Below are 23495 nucleotides of genomic sequence, written 5' to 3'. Positions count from 1 at the left end.
AGTGAGTGTTACGTATGTAGATGGAAGCCTTCTTTGCTAAAATAATATGCATTTTCATATGGTCATTGTGTTTATGGTTTCTACTTGTTCTTTACATGTCTGTCAATCTTGTATGTGCTGCTCCTGTCTTTTGTACCAATTCACATTAGAGCATAAAAGGAATGCACGCCAGCACTATTGTAACTCCTCCATACACCATATCTAGCAATACTACCTTTACCCCTAAGGGCTTCATCTGGATAAATACTGGGAGTAAGAGTGGTTTACACTCAATATTTGTTAGCAAACTGAATTTTACGTTACTTACTCAACTGAGAGGATTGTATCTATTGGGACCTTTTGAGTGCTGGCATTTATTATCAAGCCTAAAAAATGCTAAAACAGGAAACTTTACAGAAAAAAATAAACATTTTAAAGCATGAAAAAAATCTGCACAAGAAATCAATATTTAATTCACAATTACATCTATAGGTAAAATTGGGATAAACAAAACAAAAACACATACTAGTGTTTTTGGATTATTTTAGAGTCTATTCCCTTTAAAGTATTTTTAATTGTGCTTTATTTCACTATACTTTTGATGATTAAATAATTAATAACATGTATATAAATGTCTGATATGTGACCCAGACAAGTTTAGATAACATCAGGTCTCAGTCCTTAGGCTTGTGATCATGAATCATAGCTGGGTAAAGTATGCAGTAGCATATAACACAATGAAGGAAATGTATTAAAATTGTATAAAAGGAAAAAACTATTTTTGTTGCCCATAGCAACTTTATTTTTTCATTCTGCTTTTTGGATTGTTAGCAAAATGATTGTAGCAAAATCTGCTGTGAAAAGTAGGCAGCAAAATATATTATGCACACATAAAAGTACCCTTAAACAATTTAAATAGTAGTGCTCCCAAAATGTGGGTGTCATTATGGCTTCATAACAATCACATAACATATGCTCATTCAAGTGGAGCACAAAATAAATAATAATAAAAAAAAAAATCCTTTATATCCACACAATGCTTTAGTTCCTCCTTAAAACTAGTTTCAAGCATTGTTGCCATTTTTCACTATAATTAGGTGCTGCGCCATTGTGAGTGGGTCTTCAATGGCAGCGCCATTTCATTTGGTGAAGTATTGCTGTATTCCTTCTGTGATAATATATATGGCTTTTATTCTTTGTCCAGCCCTAATGAGCTGTGCCCTAAAGGGGTTAAAATGAGGAAAAAAGGGATATGTAAACTTTTATTAGGAGAGGGGATTATTTTGTTTCTTAAAAGACTTTTTACAATTTTTTTCTTCTCTATGTTTTAGTTAGAGATGAGTGAATCAAAGCTGATGAACCCGAATTTGTTACGAATTTCATGAAATATTCAATTCCCAACTAACGTGAATATCGCCGCGATTCTATGGTGCAAATCGCTTCATTAAACTTCATTTACTGTGGTCCAGGCTCCAGGGCATCTAAAATGGTGGATCCACATGTCAGTACATGGGGCAAGAAATGCTGGGAAGGCGGGAAGGCAAGGCGGTAAGGCAGGTAGGCGGGATGACCGCATATCAGCAGCCAGTCACCCCTGTGATGTCACATCCCTATATATTCGGCAGCCATTTTGCGGCTCGTCATTTCTTTCATTACACTGCAGAGAGATAGGAGGGAAATCACTGTGTGTGTGTTACACAGAAAAGCCTGTTGCAGCAGCGTTTCACCTCTCAGTCACCTAAGCCTTCTGTAGGACACAGAGCACAGAATTTTTGCACAGAAATTAATTATTACTGCAGCGATTAACCCCTCACTGTGAACTGCATTGTATTACAGAGAGGGGCAGAGAGCTGTAGAGAGTGTGTTGCCTCAGCTGCAGAAACGTTTTCACAGGAGGGAGAAATAATTTTTTAGGGCAAATCTGTGTCTTTGTTCCACAACAACTGGTCTGCTGGTTTTACTAGTCTGTCGATGGTAAAATCCATACCCAGCAGTCCATTCCTAATAGTATTTGAGAGAGAGTCTTTTTGCAATTTTGGGGTTATTACACAGTGACTGTGTGCTCCAGCATTGTTGTGTACTGCTGATTCTTTTTTTTTGCGTACTGCATGCCACATACCTACATCTAAGTGGTGTACTATTTTGTACCTGTTAATCTGTCAAGGGCCTACATACTATAAAAGGACAGCCAAAAGTAATCACCGACTGGTGTTTTACTCAAACTTTTATTAAGCGTACTGTAGCGCATTTTTCAGCCCTCATAAGTGCATAACACATACCTACATCTAAGTACTGAACTATTTTGTACCTGTTAATCTGTCAAGGGCCTACATACTGTGAAAGCACAGCCAAAAGTAATCACCGGCTGGTGTTTTACTTCAATACGTTTATTAAGCGTACTGAAGCACATTTTTCTGCCCTCATAAGTGCATACCACATATGTACATCTAAGTAGTGTACAATTTTAAACCTGTTAATCTGTCAAGGGCCTAGATACTGTGAAAGTCAAGGCAAAAGTAATCACTGTCTGATGTTTAACTAAAATAAGTATTTTCAAGTGTACTGTACCGCATTTTTCTGCCCTCATAAGTGCATACCACATTCCTACATGTAAGTAGTGTACAATTTTGTACCTGTTAATCTGTCAAGGGCTTAGGTACTGTGAAAGGACAGTCAAAAGTACACACATGCTGCTGTTCTAGACATATACTGTTTTAAGTGTAGTGAAGCGTGTTGTACTCCGTTCATATACGCACTAAGTATATCAGGCAGAGAAGTGCATGGACATGCACAGAGGAGTGGCAGAGGCCTAAATTCAACAGGCAGAGGTCGCAACAGACTAGGGGCGAGTGGCAGCAGGAGTTGCAGCGAGAGGCCTGAGCACCCAGTATCAGTTAGCGGTTGTGTCTCGACCAGCAACCCATCTGCCATCATCGATTGGTTAACACGGTCATCCACTTCATCACAAGTGACATCTGATACCCCCAGTCGGTGGGTTCCTCAGACACATCAAGCATCCGGAGGAGGTTCACATAGCCACATGCAAGATATCTCGGCAGAAGGTTAAGCATAGCCAGGGTCACATATGCATATGCTTCACCACTATAAAGCGGCCTGGGAGAACCATTGCTCCAATGTGGTGGTCCAGCCTGCTGCATCACCCAGTGGCACGCCACTCCCTCTTTCAGCCAGCCAAGGATCCCCCACCTCAGCCGAAGGGAATTGTGTGTCATACCCTCCTTCTATCGCTCCAGATGCTCCTGCTCCTCCTAATTTTAGTCAGCCATTCTGCCAACAATCCATTGGCGAAGCCATGTCCAAGAGACAATAGTATGCGCCAACTCATCCAATGGCACAGAAGCTGAATGTGCTCCTGTCCAAGTTGCTGGTGCTGCAGTCCCTCCCTTTTCAAGTGGTAGGCTCTGCACCTTTCAGAGAACTGATGGCTTGTGCCGAGGCGAGGTGGAGAGTGCCAAGCCGTCATTTCTTTGCGAAGAAGGCAGTACCAGCCCTACACGATTTTGCGGAAGAGAAGGTAGGCCAGTCCTTGAGCCTGTCGGTGTAAACCAAATTGCATGTCAGCGCCGACGTCTGGAGCTGTAACTATGGTCAGGGACAATACATGTCCTTTACGGCTCACTAGGTGAATGTGGTTCCTGCACAGCCACAACACCAACTTGGACAGGTCACACCGCTTCCTCCTCCACGCTTTCAGGCTGTTGGTCCTGTGACAGTGTGTGACTCCGCCTCCTCATCCTCCACCGTGTCCTCAGCCTCCACTGCCCAGACAAGTCTCAGTGGCTCTTCAGCATACCATGTGTGCAGGGCACGGAGGTGTCACACTGTTCTTCACATAGTTTGCCTTGGCACACAGGAAAGGAACTGCTAAAATCATTCATAAAGAAATCAAAGCATGGCTTACTCCACGAAAACTCCACATGCACTGCGACTGGGTAGGCTGAGCCATGCACCCTGCATGGCACACATGTTTAATCTGGTTGTGAAACAATTCTTGAAGTATTCCCCCCCCCCCCCCCCATTTGCAATACATCCTAACAATGGGAAGGAAACGTTGCATGCACTTCAGCCACTTCAGCCACTCGTACACCGCAAAGCACACCCTCCTTGAGCTGCAGCTGCAAACAGTCTGATTTGTGACTTTGCAACATGTTGGAATTCCACCCTCCATATGTTGGACCAACTGTACGAACAGAGAAAAGCCATCACCGATTTCTTGAAGATCCAAGCAGATAGGAGTACTCCCCTGTGTAACTTCAATGTGAACCAGTGGCAGCTCATACGTGACACCTGCCCGTGACACCTGCCGTTTGCTCAGGCCCTTTGATGAAGCCACATTATTAGTAAGTCGCCAGGATTATGGGATGAATTACGTCATTCCACTGCTTCATTTCTTACAACACGTGTTGGAAACGATGGCTGGTCAGGACACTGGAGACATGGCACCTACATCTCAAAGCCACATGAGCCATGTAGGGGCTGAACTGGAGGAGGAGGAGGAGGTGGAGAGGCACAGTGGAGCACAGTTTAGGTTTGGCCAAATGGGCGTTTTTTCTAGTAATCTGACCAGAGAGGAGGAGCAGGAGCAGCCAGAGGAGCTAGAGGGTTATGAGGAAGGCGGATCAGAGGACCCAGACACACCATGGCAGTATGCAGTGAAGATGGAGTCAGGGAGTCCCTCCGAGTCACTTGCATAAGTGGCACGATGCATGCTCACTTACTTGTAGACTTGTGCAAATCGTTTCGGCACAAATGTCTAATTTACGAAATGTTACCGTTTTCGGGCATTCGGACCGATCCGAATGCATGAAAACATATTTTGAACATTCGCGAATAGCCACGATAATACGAATAGCAAAATAACGAATGCATTTGTTATTTACCGAATGCATTTGTTATCCGTAAACGAAAGTAAAGAATTAATTCACATTTTTTTATTGGTCCTTGCGCTACACACTGTTTCTGTTACTGTTACCAGGGTGCCTTTAGCTGTTGCAAAACTACAACACCCACCCAGCATGCCCTGACAGCCAAAGGCTGTCTGGGCATGCTGGGAGTTGCAGTTTTGCAACAGCTGGAGGCACACTTGGTATGCTGGCACACATGTGCAAAGCTTTTTCTTTCATTTTTAACTTACGCTAGCTTTTTTCAGAAATGGGTTATAGTAAGTCAATAACATGCATAGTAATTGCAGTGGGAACATTTTTCATTCATATAACCTCAGACTTAATTGGATAATTACCATTTAGAACGTTTGGGGTCCCAACGTTCTAAACGGCAATTATCCAATTAAGCCTGCGGTTTTATGAATGAAAAATGTTCCCACGGCAATTACTATTCATGTCATTGACCTAATAACCCATTTCTGAAAAAAGCGAGCGGAATTTGAAAATGAATTAAAAATGAGTAAATGATTGAAGGAATGAATGCTGTATTCATACAGCGCATGTTTACCAAAGTGTGCCTCCAGCTGTTGCAAAACTGCAACTCCCAGCATGCCCAGACAGCCTTTGGCTGTCAGGGCATGCTGGGTGGGTGTTGTAGTTTTGCAACAGCTGGAGGCACCCTGGTAACAGTAACAGTGTGTTAGCGCAAGTGACATGACATGTTATACATAAATCCCCCGACAATCAACCACATCGATCAAACACATCAATCATTCATACAGCATTCATTCCTTCATTCATTTACTCATTCATTCAACATTACATTATAATTTTATGTGATTTATTATTAATACATATTATCTTTCCTGTCTTCCAATGTTCCGATCTCTGCGGCTGCCCTCTTTTCCTGCACACACACGCTCCCGATAATGGTCCGCTCCTGCTTAATGTACCCGAATACCAAATGTATCCGAAAGAAAATAAAAACCTGAATACCCGAATGCCAAACAGATCTGACCACTGTCACTTTAAGCATTAATAACTCTGGGATGCTTGCATCGTTTCTTGGATAAAAATTCTCAAATTTGATGAAAAAATTGAAAATGTTGCATTTTTTTTTACTTTGAAGCTCTCTGCTTATAAGGAAAATGAATATTCCAAATAAATTATATATTGATTGACATATACAATGGGGGACATTTACTAATCTAGTCTATTCTGGGTATGCTTATAGACCAGCATATGTGGTAGTCTCCTGTCTATTGTTTTCCTAATGTATCAAAGGTCTCACAGCCCTTGATAAATTCTGTGCTCAGACTTCAGGGTCTACAGCTTAACCCCTTAAGGACCAAGGACGTACCGGTACGTCCTTGGTCCTGCTCTTCTGATATAACGCGGGGTTACACAGTAACCCCGCGTCATATCACGGCGGGCCCGGCGTCATAGTGAAGCGGCGCCATGCTCTATTAACCCTTTAGCCGCGCGCTCAGAGATGAGCCGAGCGGCTAAAAGTGAAAGTGAAAGTTCCCGGCTAGCTCAGTTGGGCTGTTCGGGATAGCCGCGGCTAATCGCGGCATCCCGAACAGCTGACAGGACAGCGGGAGGGCCCCTACCTGCCTCCTCGCTGTCCGATCGCCGAATGACTGCTCAGTGCCTGAGATCCAGGCATGAGCAGTCATGCGGCAGAATCGTTGATCACTGGTTTCTTATGAGAAACCAGTGATCAGCATAGGAGATCAGTGTGTGCAGTGTTATAGGTCCCTATGGGACCTATAACACTGCAAAAAAAAAGTGGAAAAAAAAAGTGAATAAAGATCATTTAACTCCTCCCCTATTAAAAGTTTGAATCACCCCCCTTTTCCAATAAAAAAAAACCAGTGTAATTAAAAATAAAAATAAACATATATGGTATCACCGCGTGCGGAAATGTCCGAATTATAAAAATATATCATTAATTAAACCGCTCGGTCAATGGCGTGCGATCAATAAGTCCTATCACTGCAAAAAGGGTACCGTTAAAAACTTCAGATCAAGGTGCAAAAAATTAGCCCTCATACCGCCCCATACACGGAAAAATAAAAAAGTTATAGGGGTCAGAAGATGACAATTTTAAACGTATTAATTTTCCTGCATGTAGTTATGATTTTTTCCAGAAGTGCGACAAAATCAAACCTATATAAGTAGGGTATCATTTTAATCGTATGGACCTACAGAATAAAAATCAGGTGTCATTTTTACCGAAAAATGTACTACGTAGAAACGGAAGCCCCCAAAAGTTACAAAACAGCGGGGTTTTTTTTCAATTTTGTCGCACAATGATTTTTTTTCCCGTTTCACCGTAGATTTTTGGCCAAAATGACTGACGTCATTACAAAGTAGTATTGGTGGTGCAAAAAATAAGCCATCATATGGATTTTTTGGTGCAAAATTGAAAGAGTTATGATTTTTTAAAGGCAAGGAGCAAAAAACGAAAATGCAAAAACGGAAAAAACCCCGGTCCTTAATGGGTTAAACTGCATTTAGACCTGCTCCAACATGGTCTGACCTTTCAGCGTATTTTGGGCAGATGCGACTTGTCGCACAAGAGTCGCACTTGATAAATTCAGCACCAATGCATTTTCCAATGCATTTCCGTCTAAAATAAACTTGCATGCATCATGTTCTAAAAATCCTCTACAGCAAAAGTCGCAGAAGAGTCGCACATATTTAGACTGCGACTTTCTGTGCGACAAATTTAGACAGGAAAAAACAGTCTAAATCCTTTGATAAATCTCCCCCAATATGTCTACTTTATGTTTGCATCATAAAGTTGACATGTTTTTTCTTTTGGAAGAGATCAGAGGGCTTCAAAGTATAGCAGCAATTTTTCACAAAATTTTCAAAATCGAAATTTTTCAGGGACCAGTTATGATTTGAAGTGAATTTGCAGGGCCTTCATATTAGAAATACCCCACAAATGACCCCATTATAAAAACTGCACCCCTCAAAGTATTCAAAATGACATTCAAAAGGTTTGTTAACCCTTTAAACACCCTTTAACACTAGGTGTTTCACAGGAATAGCAGCAAATTGAAGGAGAAAATTCAAAATCTTCATTTTTTCCACTGGCATGTTCTTGTAGACCCAGTTATTGAATTTTTACAAGGGGTAAAAGTAGAGAAATCTTCCTAAAATGTGTAACACAATTTCTCTTGAGTAAGAAAATACCTCATATGTGTATGTCAAGTGTTCGGCAGGCGCAGTAGAGGGCTCAGAAGGGAAGGAGTGACAGTGGGATTTTGGAGAGTGAGTTTTTCTGAAATGGTTTTTGGGGGGCAAGTCACATTTAGGAAGCCCCAATGGTGTCAGAACAGCAAAAAAACACATGGCATACTATTTTGGAAACTACACCCCTCAAGGCACGTAACAAGGGGTCCAGTGAGCCTAACAAGGGGTCCAGTGAGCCTTAACACCCCACAGGTGTTTGACGACTTTTCGTTAAAGTTAAATGTGTTAAATATTTTTTTTTTCTCTAAAATGCTAGTTTTCCCTCAAATACATTTTTTTACAAGGGATAATAGGACAAAATGCCCCCCCCCCCCAAATTTGTAACCCCATCTCTTCTGAGTATGGAAATACACCATGTTAGGACGTAAAATGCTTTACGGGCGAACTACAATGCTCTGAACAGAAGGAGTCACATTTGGCTTTTGAAAAGCAAATTTTGCTGAAATGGTTTTTGGGGGTATGTCCCATTTAGGAAGCCACAATGGTGCCAGGACAGCAATAAAAAACCACATGGCATACTATTTTGGAAACGTCACCCCTCAAGGCATGTAACAAGGGGTCCAGTGAGCCTTAATACCCCACAGGTGTTTGACGACTTTTCGTGAAAGTTGGATGTGTAAATGTTTTTTGTTTTTTTTTCACTAAAATGCTAGTTTTCCCTCAAATTAAAAATTTTTACATGGGGTAATAGGAGAAAATGCCCCGCAAAATTTGAAACCCCATCTCTTCTGAGTATGGAAATACCCCATGTGTGGACGTCAAGTGCTCTGCTGGCGAACTACAATGCTCAGAAGAGAAAAAGCGCCATTGAGCTTTTGGGGAAAAAAATTGTTTAGAATGGAAGTCAAGGGCCATGTGCGTTTACAAAGCCCCCCGTGGTGCCAGAACAGTGGACCCCCCACATGTAAATTTTTTTATTTTTTTTACACTAACAAGCTGGTGTAGCCCCCAACTTTTCCTTTTCATAAGGGGTAAAAGGTGAAAAAGCCCCCAAAATTTGTAGTACCATTTCTCCCGAGTACGGAAATACCCCATATGTGGCCCTAAACTCTTTCCTTAAAATACCACAGGGCTCCGAAGTGAAAGAGCACCATGCGCATTTGAGGACTAAATTAGGGATCGCTTAGGGGTGGACATAGGGATATTCTACGCCAGTGATTCCCAAACAGGGTGCCTCCAGCTGTTGCTAAATTCCCAGCATGCCTGGACAGTCAGTGGCTGTCCGGAAATGCTGGGAGTTGTTGTTTTGCAACAGCTGGAGGCTCCGTTTTGGAAACACTGCCATACAATACATTTTTCATTTTTATTGGGGGGGGGGGGGGACAGTATAAGTGGTGTATATGTAGGGTTTTACCCTTTATTATGTGGTAGTGTAGTGTTTTTAGGGTACATTCGCACTGGCGTGTTACGGTGAGTTTCCCGCTAGGAGTTTGCGCTTCAGCGAAAAATTTGCGCAGCCCAAACTTGAAGCAGGAAACTTACTGTAAACCTGCCTGTGTGAATGTATCCTGTACGTTCACATGGGGGGGGGGGGCAAACCTCCTGCTGTTTCAAAACTACAACTCCCAGCATGTACTGACAGACCGTGCATGCTGGGAGTTGTACTTTTGCAACAGCTGGAGGCTGTGTGCCCCAGCTGTTGCAAAACTACAACTCCCAGCATGTACTGATCGCCGAAGGGCATGCTGGGAGATGTAGTTATGCAATAGCTGGAGTTACGCAACTAGAACTCCCAGCATGCCGAGACAGCTGTTTGGGCATGCTGGGATTTGCAGTTTTGCAACATCTGGAGGGCTACAGTTTTAGAGAACACTGCAAAGTGATCTCCAAACTGTGGTCCTCCAGCTTTTGCAAAACTGCAAATTCCGGCATGCCCAGACAGCAAACAGCTGTTTGGGCATGCTAGGAGTTGTAGTTTTGCAAGATCTGGAGGGCTACAGTTTAGAGACCACTATATAGTGGTCTCAAACTGTAGCCCTCCAGCTGTTGCAAAACTACATATTCCAGCATGCCCAAACAGCTGTCTGGGAATGCTGGTAGTTGTAGTTTTGCAACATCTGGAGGGCTACAGTTAGAGACCACTGTATAGTGGTCTCAAACTGTACCCTCCAGATGTTGCTAAGCAACTAACTGGCTACGATCCAGCCACACGACGTCCCCGTCGTTTCCCCATCCTGCCCCGCCTATTGTGGGTGGGCAGGACGGGGAAAACGAATGTTAACCCCCCCGCCCCGATCTGCTATTGATCGTCGCTTCTGGCGATCAAAACAGGGATAGGAGGGGTGGCACCCCTGCTACCTCACTCCTATCCCTTCAGGGGGATCGTGGGTGTCTTAGACAACCGCGATCCCCCTTATATTCTAGGTCACTGGGTCACCATAGACCCGTAATGACCCAGAATTGCGCAAATCACAAGTGTGAATTCACTTGCAATTTGCCGCGATCGCCGACATGCGGTGGTCTGATGACCCCCCTGGGCATTTGCATGGGATGCCTGCTGAATGATTTCAGCAGGCATCATGGTCCAATCTCCGCCTGGAGCACGGCAGGGACCGGAACTGCCCATGACGTAACTGTACGTCATGGTTCCTGTAGGGGTTAAGGCGCTTCTCCCCACTTACAAACATTCCTCCTCATCAGACCTTTTTTCACCTATCTTCGTCATCGGTTACTGGTATTGCCACCCACCACACCACTCTGTCACCGGGTCACTTTCAGGACTCCTGATTAGAGATGTCGCAAATTGTTCGCCGGCGAACAGTTCCCGGCGAACTTAGCATGTTTGCGTTCGCATCGCTGGACGTACATATGTGGAGTTCGATCCGCCCCCCATACTTTAACATTGCAGTAAACTTTAACCCTGTGAGTCAGAGTCAGCAGACACATTACAGCCAATCAGCATCAGTTACTCCCTTCAAGACCCTCCTACCTCTTGCACGGACGCCATTTTAGCCTCATTCAGCATGCTGCAGGCTTAGGAGGTGAAGGGTTAGAGAAGCTGCTCCTGCTGTATAGGGAAAGCGATAGCTAGGTTGCTGCTAGGTGGTGTATTCAGGGTCCAGTTTACTCCTAAAACACTAGGATAACATCTGCTTTAAGGACAGCACCCAAAAAAAGCCCTTTTTAGGGATGAAAGATATCAGTCCTGGTTGGGAGGGAACCGCTGGTTAAAAGGGGTACTCCAGAATCAAACTTAAGTTCCTTCAAGCAACTATCTACTACAGTATTAAAAGGGCTGAAAGATATCAGTCCGTTAGTCTTGCAACAGCTGGAGGCACCCTGGTTGGGAGGGAACCGCTGGTTAAAAGGGGTACTCCAGAATCAAACTTAAGTTCTTTAAAGCAACTGACTACTACAGTATTCAAAGGGCTGAAATATATCAGTCCGTGTGTTTTGCAACAGCTGGAGGCACCCTGGTTGGGGCCACTGCATAAAAGGGGAACTCCGCTGGCAAGTTTTTTTGCTCATTGTCACACTAGTGCAAATCACATTAGGTGTGACAGTTGTGCAAATTTAAAAAAAATACCTTTTTTGGCTGTTAAATAAAATCAGCCGTCACTGTTAGTTCACGTCACAGTTGCCATTTTTCCTGCCTACAGGGCAAATTGTGTCACCCTAGTGCAAATCACATTAGGTGCGACAGTTGTGCAAATTTAAAATAAAATACCTTTTTTGGCTGTTAAATAAAATCAGCTATCACTGTTAGTTCACGTCACAGTTGCCATTTTTCCTGCCTGCAGGGCAAATTGTGTCACCCTAGTGCAAATCACATTAGGTTTGACAGTTGCACAAATTTAAAAAAAAAAAACTTTTTTGGCTGTTAAATAAAATCAGCCGTCACTGTTAGTTCACGTCACAGTTGCCATTTTTCCTGCCTGCCTTGCAGCGCTGGGGCCTTGTGTTCAAATCCCACTATGTGCTACCTCAAGAGTGGAATCTAACTATGTGCTGCCTAATATGGGGGAATCTATGTGCTGTCTAAAGGGGGGAATCTATGTGATGCCTAAAGGGGGCTCTATGTGCTGCCTAAAGGGGGCTAAAGCACGTTATTTCAAACCATTTAGGAATAATAGGTGATTTATGCCCTTAATGGATTAAAACCAGACTCTGCATCAACTATGTAATTTTCCATGGGAGTTTTGCCATGGATTCCACTCCGGCACGCCACAGTCCAGGTGTTAGTCCCCTTGAAACAACTTTTAAATCACTATTGTGGCCAGAAAGAGTCCCTGTGAGTTTTAAAATTCTCCTGCCCATTGAAGTCAATGGCAGTTCACCCGTTTCGCCGGTTCGCAAACTTTTGTGGACGTTAGCGGTTCGCGAACCGAAAATGTTATGTTCGCGACATCACTACTCCTGATGCTGCTGCTGCCACCTCCAGTATGTCTCAATCAGCCACTATATGTTCTCTTCTCATGTTTCAGCCACCTCCAGGCTGTGCCATTCAGACACTTTATGCACTCCTCATGCTTCAGCCAACTTCAGGCCATTCCATTCAGCCACTATATGGTCTCATCATGCTTCAGCCACCTTCAGGCTATGCCATTCAGCCACTATATCGTCTTCTCATGCTTCAGCCACCTTCAGGCTGTGCTTTTCAGACACTATATGGTCTCCTCATGCTTCAGCTACCTCCAGGCTGTACCATTCACACACTGTATGGTCTCCTCATGCTTCAGCCAACTCCAGGTTGTGCCATTTAGACACTCTATGGTCTCCCCATGCTGCCACAAACTCCAGGCAGTCATTCAGCCACTACATGGTCTCCTCATGCTTTAGCCACCTCCAGGCTGTGTCATTCAGCCAATGTATGGTTTACTGATGCTGCTGGGCCTGGGCCCAAAAAAATGTATGGTAGCACTAGCTACCATAAATCTTCAATTTAAATTTCAAAATTCATCTTTTAATCTTAGGGATTGTGAAGCCCTAGTGTCTACTCATTCTGCTGCCAGCTCCAGGCTGTGTCATTCAGCAACTATATGTTCTCCTCATGCTGCCAACACCTCCACTCTGTGTCATTTCGCCACTATATGTTCTCCTCATGCTTCAGCTACCTCCAGACTGTGCCAATCAGACACTATATGGTCTCCTCATGCTTTAGCCAACTCCAGGCTGTGCCATTCTGACACTATATGGTCTCCTCATGCTTCAGCCAACACCTCCACGCTGTGTCATTCAGCCACTATATAGTCTCCTCATGCTGCCAACACCTTCACGCTGTGTCATTCAGCCACTATATGGTCTCCTCATGCTTCAGCCACATCCAAGCGGTGTCATTCAGCCACTATATGGTCTCCTCATGCTGCCAACATCTCCACGCTGTGTCATTTAGCCACTATATGGTCTCCTCATGCTGCCAACACATCCACACTGTGTCATTTAGCCACTATATGGTCTCCTCATGCTGCCAAAACCTCCACGCTGTGTCATTCAGCCACTATATGGTCTCTTCATGCTGTCAACACCTCCACGCTGTGTCATTCAGCCACTATATGGTCTCCTCATGCTGAAGCCATTTACGGGCTCTGTCATTGTGCCGCTCTGTGGCAGTGATTCTAATAGCGATGCCTGTAATTTGCATGTCATACTGAATAACAGTATTCCATATTTGTTTTAGAACAAAGCAAAGTGTTCTACACCCCTATTGAGGCTCTCTGTAGGCCAGAAATAGCCGTTTTTAATATAGATTCGCCGCAAACAAATTCCGATCAAACCAAATTTTTTCAGAAAATTCAGCGATTGGGCAGAATAAAATTTTTTAAAGTTCGCTCATCTTTAGTTTTAATCTCCAAAGCGGACTATCTTTGGATTTCAAATACCTTTTAATGCTTGGTATTCCAAATGGGGGGAGTCCAAAGGACTGTGGAATTAGCCATGTATCTGGCCAGAAGTGATTTTCCAACAGCAACCAATCACAGCTCAGCTAACTCTATCTGGTTAAATGAAAGCTGAGCTGTGATTTGTTGCTGTGGGAAAATCGCTAAATTTTTTTTCTCACACAGTTTGAATAATCTGTGATTTTAAAATAGACTTCATCTATGAAACACCTCTTTAAAACTGTGTCCATTATATTCTAAAGTAATTGGACTATATTGAGATTGTGATTATTACACTATAAAACAGACAATTTTCCCATAATGTACTTTTCTGTACTTTTCTAGCTTTGGCAGTCCTATAGGCTAGTAGACTGGCAGTGCGCATATACAACTGCCACTCTGTGCAAAAAGGGGCACTCGAGACCCCTGTTCTTGTGATCAGTGGAGGTCCAACAGTTAGACCCCTATGATCAGATACATAATCTGACCTGCGTTTCATTTACTTTAATAAATAAGACGAAATATTGTTATTATAAATTGCAAGCTGCAGTTCTTGCTATTTTTATTAAAGTAATTTATTTTTTATCTGTGTGTCTTATTTGAGCCTGCCATGCTAGTTTCTTACAGCAGTAAAATAATGAGAAAAGATATAACTTAATGTATGTTCCATCCATCAAAAATGTAGAAACTCCACAACATTACACAAGCATTTATGATTTAGGAGCGCTTGCTACTGTCACAAAGCATGAATCACTGATATACCTGATATACTGGATTTTCCCTCTGCCATACATAACCAATGAGTTAAAGGGAAGACATATCAAAGGTTATCCCTGCGGATGCCTCCAGTTCAAAGTTTTCATCAATACTGCATAGAATCCTGGAGATAAAAAAAAAAATATGAAAAAGACCATTCTGCAATAACACTTGTTATCAACAGAAACACATTCAACAGAGTTCATATATTTCAAGAAAAAATTTAAAAGGGCCACTTACAAAAACAGTTGTGACTTCAAAGAAAATCCATGCGAAACAATGAATTCCATTTTAAGGAATTCAAATTAAAAATGTTAACTGGGGTTAAAAATTATATAGTTAATGTGAAAGCATTCCATGTGCAAGGACATTAGGATAATTCTATCATTGTATTTGTCTTTGTTATAGGGTGATTTCATAATTGAGTCCTAAAAATAATGTGGATGTTACACTGACACATAAAACCAACCCAAACATTTTTGCCACATACGTCTTTTTAAGGCATTAGCATTTCCTAATGGCAGTGACCTCTTCTATCAAGAATCGGTTCAGGAACGGTTTGAGGAACATAGCAAAAAGTCGACATGACCTCCAAATTCCCCAAATGTCTATTCAATAAAATATCCCAGAATGTCCGTGGGATGTGATGGAAAAAACAAGTGAGATCCATGTGTGTCCGAGTGTACCTTATAACTTCCGGGACATCACGATACTACGGCCCCGTGATCGGCAGTCTTCAGGTGCCTGATGAGAGCGGGGTGCTGGTGCGAGATCACGGGGGTCCCCAGCGGTGGGACCCCACGTGATCAGGCAAACTCATCCCTTATCCTTTAGATAGGGGATAAGTTGTCAGCACGGTAGTACCCCTTTAAAAGAACCACTGCTTATGTCTTTGTAATATCCTCAGAGAACTTGAAGAGTTCATGTGTTAGATTGTCAGAGCTGTTTTGGCCACACAAGAGGAACCTACATGATTTTAGGTAGGCCATTTTAGCGTTATGTTATGTGTATAAATACAAATACACAAGTACAAATAATGATGGCTAGATACTTTTATTAAAGTCACTGTTACCCTACTGTTACGCCGAGCGCTCCGGGTCCCCGCTCCTCCCCGGAGCGCTCGCTTCACTCTCTCCGCTGCAGCGCTCCGGTCACGTCCTCTGACCCGGGGCGCTGCGATCCCGCTGCCAGCCGGGATGCGATTCGCGATGCGGGTAGCGCCCGCTCGCGATGCGCACCCCGGCTCCCGTACCTGACTCGCTCCCCGTCTGTTCTGTCCCGGCGCGCGCGGCCCCGCTCCCTAGGGCGCGCGCGCGCCGGGTCTCTACGATTTAAAGGGCCACTGCGCCGCTGATTGGCGCAGTGGTTCCAATTAGGGTAATCACCTGTGCACTTCCCTATATTACCTCACTTCCCTTGCACTCCCTTGCCGGATCTTGTTGCCTTAGTGCCAGTGAAAGCGTTCCTTGTGTGTTCCTTGCCTGTGTTTCCAGACCTTCTGCCGTTGCCCCTGACTACGATCCTTGCTGCCTGCCCCGACCTTCTGCTACGTCCGACCTTGCTTCTGCCTACTCCCTTGTACCGCGCCTATCTTCAGCAGCCAGAGAGGTGAGCCGTTGCTAGTGGATACGACCTGGTCACTACCGCCGCAGCAAGACCATCCCGCTTTGCGGCGGGCTCTGGTGAAAACCAGTAGTGGCTTAGAACCGGTCCACTAGCACGGTCCACGCCAATCCCTCTCTGGCACAGAGGATCCACTACCTGCCAGCCGGCATCGTGACAGTAGATCCGGCCATGGATCCCGCTGAAGTTCCTCTGCCAGTTGTCGCTGACCTCACCACGGTGGTCGCCCAGCAGTCACAACAGATAGCGCAACAAGGCCAACAGCTGTCTCAACTGACCGTTATGCTACAACAGTTACTACCACAGCTTCAGCAGTCATCTCCGCCGCCAGCTCCTGCACCTCCTCCGCAGCGAGTGGCCGCTCCTGGGCTACGCCTATCCTTGCCGGATAAATTTGATGGGGACTCTAAGTTTTGCCGTGGCTTTCTTTCCCAATGTTCCCTGCATCTGGAGATGATGTCGGACCTGTTTCCCACTGAAAGGTCTAAGGTGGCTTTCGTAGTCAGCCTTCTGTCCGGAAAAGCCCTGTCATGGGCCACACCGCTCTGGGACCGCAATGACCCCGTCACTGCCTCTGTACACTCCTTCTTCTCGGAAATCCGAAGTGTCTTTGAGGAACCTGCCCGAGCCTCTTCTGCTGAGACTGCCCTCTTGAACCTGGTCCAGGGTAATTCTTCCGTTGGCGAGTATGCCGTACAATTCCGTACTCTTGCTTCAGAATTGTCCTGGAATAATGAGGCCCTCTGCGCGACCTTCAAAAAAGGCCTATCCAGCAACATTAAAGATGTTCTGGCCGCACGAGAAATTCCTGCTAATCTACATGAACTTATTCACCTAGCCACTCGCATTGACATGCGTTTTTCCGAAAGGCGTCAGGAACTCCGCCAAGATATGGACTCTGTTCGCACGAGGCGTTTCTCCTCCTCGGCTCCTCTCTCCTCTGGTCCCCTGCAATCTGTTCTTGTGCCTTCCGCCGTGGAGGCTATGCAGGTCGACCGGTCTCGCCTGACACCTCAAGAGAGGACACGACGCCGTATGGAGAACCTCTGCCTGTACTGTGCTAGTACCGAACACTTCCTGAGGGATTGTCCTATCCGTCCTCCCCGCCTGGAAAGACGTACGCTGACTCCGCACAAAGGTGAGACAGTCCTTGATGTCTACTCTGCTTCTCCACGTCTTACAGTGCCTGTGCGGATGTCTGCCTCTGCCTTCTCCTTCCCTGCTGTGGCCTTCTTGGACTCTGGATCTGCAGGAAATTTTATTTTGGCCTCTCTCGTCAACAGGTTCAACATCCCGGTGACCAGTCTCGCCAGACCCCTCTACATCAATTGTGTAAATAATGAAAGATTGGACTGTACCATACGTTTCCGCACGGAGCCCCTTCTTATGAGCATCGGATCTCATCATGAGAGGATTGAACTTTTGGTCCTCTCCAATTGCACCTCAGAAATTCTCCTTGGACTTCCCTGGCTTCAACTTCATTCCCCAACCCTGGATTGGTCCACTGGGGAGATCAAGAGTTGGGGGTCCTCTTGTTCCAAGAACTGTCTAAAACCGGTTCCCAGTAACCCTTGCCGTAACCCTGTGGTTCCTCCAGTAACCGGTCTCCCTAAGGCCTATATGGACTTCGCGGATGTTTTCTGCAAAAAACAAGCTGAGACTCTACCTCCTCACAGGCCTTATGATTGCCCTATCGACCTCCTCCCGGGCACTACTCCACCCCGGGGCAGAATTTATCCTCTCTCTGCCCCAGAGACTCTTGCCATGTCCGAATACGTCCAGGAGAATCTAAAAAAGGGCTTTATCCGTAAATCCTCCTCTCCTGCCGGAGCCGGATTTTTCTTTGTGTCCAAAAAAGATGGCTCCCTACGTCCTTGCATTGACTACCGCGGTCTTAATAAAATCACGGTTAAGAACCGCTACCCCTTACCCCTCATCTCTGAACTCTTTGATCGCCTCCAAGGTGCCCACATCTTCACTAAATTGGACTTAAGAGGCGCCTATAACCTCATCCGCATCAGAGAGGGGGACGAGTGGAAAACGGCATTTAACACCAGAGATGGACACTTTGAGTATCTGGTCATGCCCTTTGGACTGTGCAATGCCCCTGCCGTCTTCCAAGACTTTGTCAATGAAATTTTTCGTGATCTGTTATACTCCTGTGTTGTTGTATATCTGGACGATATCCTAATTTTTTCTGCCAATCTAGAAGAACACCGCCAGCATGTCCGTATGGTTCTTCAGAGACTTCGTGACAACCAACTCTATGCCAAAATTGAGAAATGTCTGTTTGAATGCCAATCTCTTCCTTTTCTAGGATATTTGGTCTCTGGCCAGGGACTACAGATGGATCCAGACAAACTCTCTGCCGTCTTAGATTGGCCACGCCCCTCCGGACTCCGTGCTATCCAACGCTTTTTGGGGTTCGCCAATTATTACAGGCAATTTATTCCACATTTTTCTACCATTGTGGCTCCTATCGTGGCTTTAACCAAAAAAAATGCTGATCCCAAGTCCTGGCCTCCTCAAGCAGAAGACGCCTTTAAACGACTCAAGTCTGCCTTTTCTTCGGCTCCCGTGCTCTCCAGACCTGACCCTTCCAAACCCTTCCTATTGGAGGTTGATGCCTCCTCAGTGGGAGCTGGAGCTGTTCTTCTACAAAAAAATTCTTCCGGGCATGCTGTCACTTGTGGTTTTTTCTCTAGGACCTTCTCTCCAGCGGAGAGGAACTACTCCATCGGGGATCGAGAGCTTCTAGCCATTAAATTAGCACTTGAGGAATGGAGGCATCTGCTGGAGGGATCAAGATTTCCTGTTATTATCTACACCGACCACAAGAACCTCTCCTACCTCCAGTCTGCCCAACGGCTGAATCCTCGCCAGGCCCGGTGGTCTCTGTTCTTTGCCCGATTTAATTTTGAGATTCACTTTCGTCCTGCCGATAAGAACATTAGGGCCGATGCTCTCTCTCGTTCCTCGGATGCCTCAGAAGTTGATCTCCCTCCGCAACACATCATTCCACCTGACTGCCTGATCTCCACTTCTCCTGCCTCCATCAGGCAGACTCCTCCAGGAAAGACCTTTGTTTCTCCACGCCAACGCCTCGGAATCCTCAAATGGGGTCACTCCTCCCATCTCGCAGGTCATGCGGGCATCAAGAAATCTGTGCAACTCATCTCCCGCTTCTATTGGTGGCCGACTCTGGAGACGGATGTTGGGGACTTTGTGCGAGCCTGCACTATCTGTGCCCGGGATAAGACTCCTCGCCAGAAGCCCGCTGGTTTTCTTCATCCTCTGCCTGTCCCCGAACAGCCTTGGTCTCTGATTGGTATGGATTTTATTACTGATTTACCCCCTTCCCGTGGCAACACTGTTATTTGGGTGGTCGTTGATCGATTCTCCAAAATGGCACATTTCATCCCTCTTCCTGGTCTTCCTTCTGCGCCTCAAGTGGCTAAACAATTTTTTGTACACATTTTTCGTCTTCACGGGTTGCCTACGCAGATTGTCTCGGATAGAGGTGTCCAATTCGTGTCTAAATTCTGGAGGGCTCTCTGTAAACAACTCAAGATTAAATTAAATTTTTCCTCTGCATATCATCCCCAGTCCAATGGACAAGTAGAAAGAATTAACCAGATCTTGGGTGATTATTTGCGACATTTTGTTTCCTCCCGCCAGGATGACTGGGCAGATCTCCTTCCATGGGCCGAATTCTCGTATAACTTCAGGGTCTCTGAATCTTCCTCCAAATCCCCATTTTTCGTGGTGTACGGCCGTCACCCTCTTCCCCCCCTCCCTACCCCCTTGCCCTCTGGTCTGCCCGCTGTGGATGAAATTTCTCGTGACCTTTCCATTATATGGAGAGAGACCCAAAATTCTCTCTTACAGGCTTCTTCACGCATGAAGAGGTTCGCGGATAAGAAAAGAAGAGCTCCCCCCGTTTTTTCCCCTGGAGACAAGGTATGGCTCTCCGCTAAATATGTCCGCTTCCGTGTCCCTAGCTACAAGTTGGGACCACGCTATCTTGGTCCTTTCAAAATTTTGTGTCAAATTAATCCTGTCTCTTATAAACTTCTTCTTCCTCCTTCTCTTCGTATCCCTAATGCCTTTCACGTCTCTCTTCTCAAACCACTCATCCTCAACCGTTTTTCTCCCAAATCTGTTCCTCCCACTCCTGTTTCCGGCTCCTCGGACATCTTCTCGGTCAAGGAAATTTTGGCTGCCAAAAAGGTCAGAGGGAAAAATTTTTTTTTAGTAGACTGGGAGGGTTGTGGTCCTGAAGAGAGATCCTGGGAACCTGAGGACAACATCCTTGACAAAAGTCTGCTCCTCAGGTTCTCAGGCTCCAAGAAGAGGGGGAGACCCAAGGGGGGGGGTACTGTTACGCCGAGCGCTCCGGGTCCCCGCTCCTCCCCGGAGCGCTCGCTTCACTCTCTCCGCTGCAGCGCTCCGGTCACGTCCTCTGACCCGGGGCGCTGCGATCCCGCTGCCAGCCGGGATGCGATTCGCGATGCGGGTAGCGCCCGCTCGCGATGCGCACCCCGGCTCCCCTACCTGACTCGCTCCCCGTCTGTTCTGTCCCGGCGCGCGCGGCCCCGCTCCCTAGGGCGCGCGCGCGCCGGGTCTCTACGATTTAAAGGGCCACTGCGCCGCTGATTGGCGCAGTGGTTCCAATTAGGGTAATCACCTGTGCACTTCCCTATATTACCTCACTTCCCTTGCACTCCCTTGCCGGATCTTGTTGCCTTAGTGCCAGTGAAAGCGTTCCTTGTGTGTTCCTTGCCTGTGTTTCCAGACCTTCTGCCGTTGCCCCTGACTACGATCCTTGCTGCCTGCCCCGACCTTCTGCTACGTCCGACCTTGCTTCTGCCTACTCCCTTGTACCGCGCCTATCTTCAGCAGCCAGAGAGGTGAGCCGTTGCTAGTGGATACGACCTGGTCACTACCGCCGCAGCAAGACCATCCCGCTTTGCGGCGGGCTCTGGTGAAAACCAGTAGTGGCTTAGAACCGGTCCACTAGCACGGTCCACGCCAATCCCTCTCTGGCACAGAGGATCCACTACCTGCCAGCCGGCATCGTGACACCTACATCACAGAAGAAAAGGAAAACTACATATAGCAATTGGATCTTAGAAATGTGAAGCATTGTGTGTACATTTTATAGAACAACATTTTTATGTACTGTTAATTAAGTACTTTGATAGCATTTCTAGTCAACTGTAAATCTGTATCTGTAAACTATCATATCTATATGTTAGCATTTTTATATTACAGTTAGGCAGTGGTCTATAGACCCCAGGCATATCTATGTTACAGATCCAATTTTGGAAACAGCTTGTATGTTTGTGGAGGAAACAGAAGTTCCAGATGTCCAGATGTTTTGCTGTCAGAGAAATGTGTAATTAAGAAAAGATAATTAAAAACATGGTTATTACATGGTTGGCCCAAAGAAATACCCAATTCTTTCTTCATATGCTATTAAATTACATCAATTATGATTCTTCCTAATAAATAATAAAAATATAAATCTACAAATGAAATAAAACTAAATTATGAATCAAAATTGAGTTGTAGGAAAGGCATGTGGTTGTCAGCAGACACAATATTGCTTAACAATAGATTTTTCACACTTTATGAAAATTGAAAAATTGCCCAGTGACGTAATTTCTGAGTTTTTTTTCGAAAACATCACTCGGTTGCTAATTACACCAATCTACACTCAGATGAATATCTTTATGACTAATAATTTGTTTGTGAAGTGTAACTGAACCATGATGAACAGCTAAAGGGTCTTTCTACTATATTGTTTTTACTATGCAGACATAATGGCCAAGATTTATCAAACTGTGTGAGAGAAAAAATAGAGACATTTTCCCACAGCAACCAATCACAGCTCAGCTTTCACTTTACCAGAGCTCGTTATCTGAGCTGTGATTGGTTACTGTAGAAAACTCGCTTAACTTTTTCTCTCACACAGTTTGATAAATCTGGGCCAATGTGTTAAAACCAATGAAGAGGATTTCTTCCATTCTTCTTTGAACATAGCTTGAGTATTTACTATGGGGTTATCGGGTGGTAGGTAGCCCTTTAAAAAAAGACATTCAAGGACCCAGTTCACTTTAAATAAATCAGCCTTACTCTTCTCTTCTTCACATGAAGGGAGACTGAGGGGATTATGTGTTTCCCTGAGGAGACTACCAAACTGGCATATGGAGTCTTAAAAGCCATGCAGTGCTCTGTTGAAAAAAAAAAAAAGGAGGCAAAGCAGTTAACCTTCAGAAGAAAAAAATTGTTCCTCATTGCCACCTATTTAAGATGGTATCCCTTCAGCTAACTCTAGCAGAGCTAACCCCCATTCAGGCTAACTATCCATTCAGTCTTTATAGTCTTAAAGAGGTGCTCTGCCCCTAGACATCTTATTCCATATCCAAAGGATAGAGAATAAAATGTCTGATCTCTCCTGCAGCACCCCCTTGTCATCTGCTGCACAGAGCAAACTTTGCTCCATGCCTGATGATGGCCCGACCCCTCAATACAAGTCTGTGGGAGTGGGTGTAACACCATGCTCCCTCTGATAGACTTGCATTGAGGGGGTGGGTCGTGACGTCACGAGGGGACGGGGCCATGACGTCATAATACTCCGGTCCCTGTATGGCCCGTCATCAGGCACAGAGCGAAGTTCGCACCATGCAGCAGATGACAGGGGATGCTGCAGGAGAGATAACAGGGCTTCCCAGCAGCAGGACCCCCACAATCAGAAATCTTATCCCCTATCCTTTGGATAGGGGATGAGATGTCTAGGGCGGAGTACCTCTTTCAGTGTAATATACACAGAGTCCTCCTTTTCCATAGTCAGGCAACCTCTCAATTTACGGGGCCCGGCGTCCTTGTTTCTCCCCTGCCTCGGAACATCCACCACCCGTCAGTGCCATCTCATTCACCAGGCTGCAGCGCGAAAGAGGTTAGTGCTCTGTTTTCATTTTTCATTACAGTATGCTTCACAAAGACTGATCCTTTCAACGTGAGCACCACCCAGCTATCAATAGCATCCGTGGATGGCATTTATAGCAAAACCGCTCAATATTTCCTGTGGGTGTTAGATGGTAGCAGTGCCAATGCCTTTCTCTTCTAGATTTATATAACCTCTCAA

The 23495-nt window shown here is 45.2% G+C and overlaps 1 long non-coding RNA gene across 2 annotated transcripts in view; it reads right to left on the bottom strand.

Annotated features, from left to right (window-relative positions):
• Positions 1-23495, bottom strand: part of LOC130366947 (uncharacterized) — a 149076-nt gene that overhangs the window by 124549 nt on the left and 1032 nt on the right. Inside the window, exons 2-4 of one of the 2 annotated variants that reach the window (XR_008892008.1) lie at positions 22484-22581; positions 21431-21728; positions 15760-15795 (exon numbers count right to left, since the gene is read on the bottom strand). This is a non-coding gene — a long non-coding RNA (uncharacterized LOC130366947). Of the gene's footprint in view, positions 1-14728; positions 14847-15759; positions 15796-21430; positions 21729-22483; positions 22582-23495 lie in introns of those variants that run through there. The other variant, XR_008892007.1, reaches the window with a different exon arrangement.

The sequence above is a fragment of the Hyla sarda genome, chromosome 4 (genome assembly GCF_029499605.1).
Source record: "Hyla sarda isolate aHylSar1 chromosome 4, aHylSar1.hap1, whole genome shotgun sequence".
Lineage (NCBI taxonomy): Eukaryota > Metazoa > Chordata > Amphibia > Anura > Hylidae > Hyla > Hyla sarda.
This window is presented reverse-complemented; position numbering and strand designations above follow the sequence as displayed.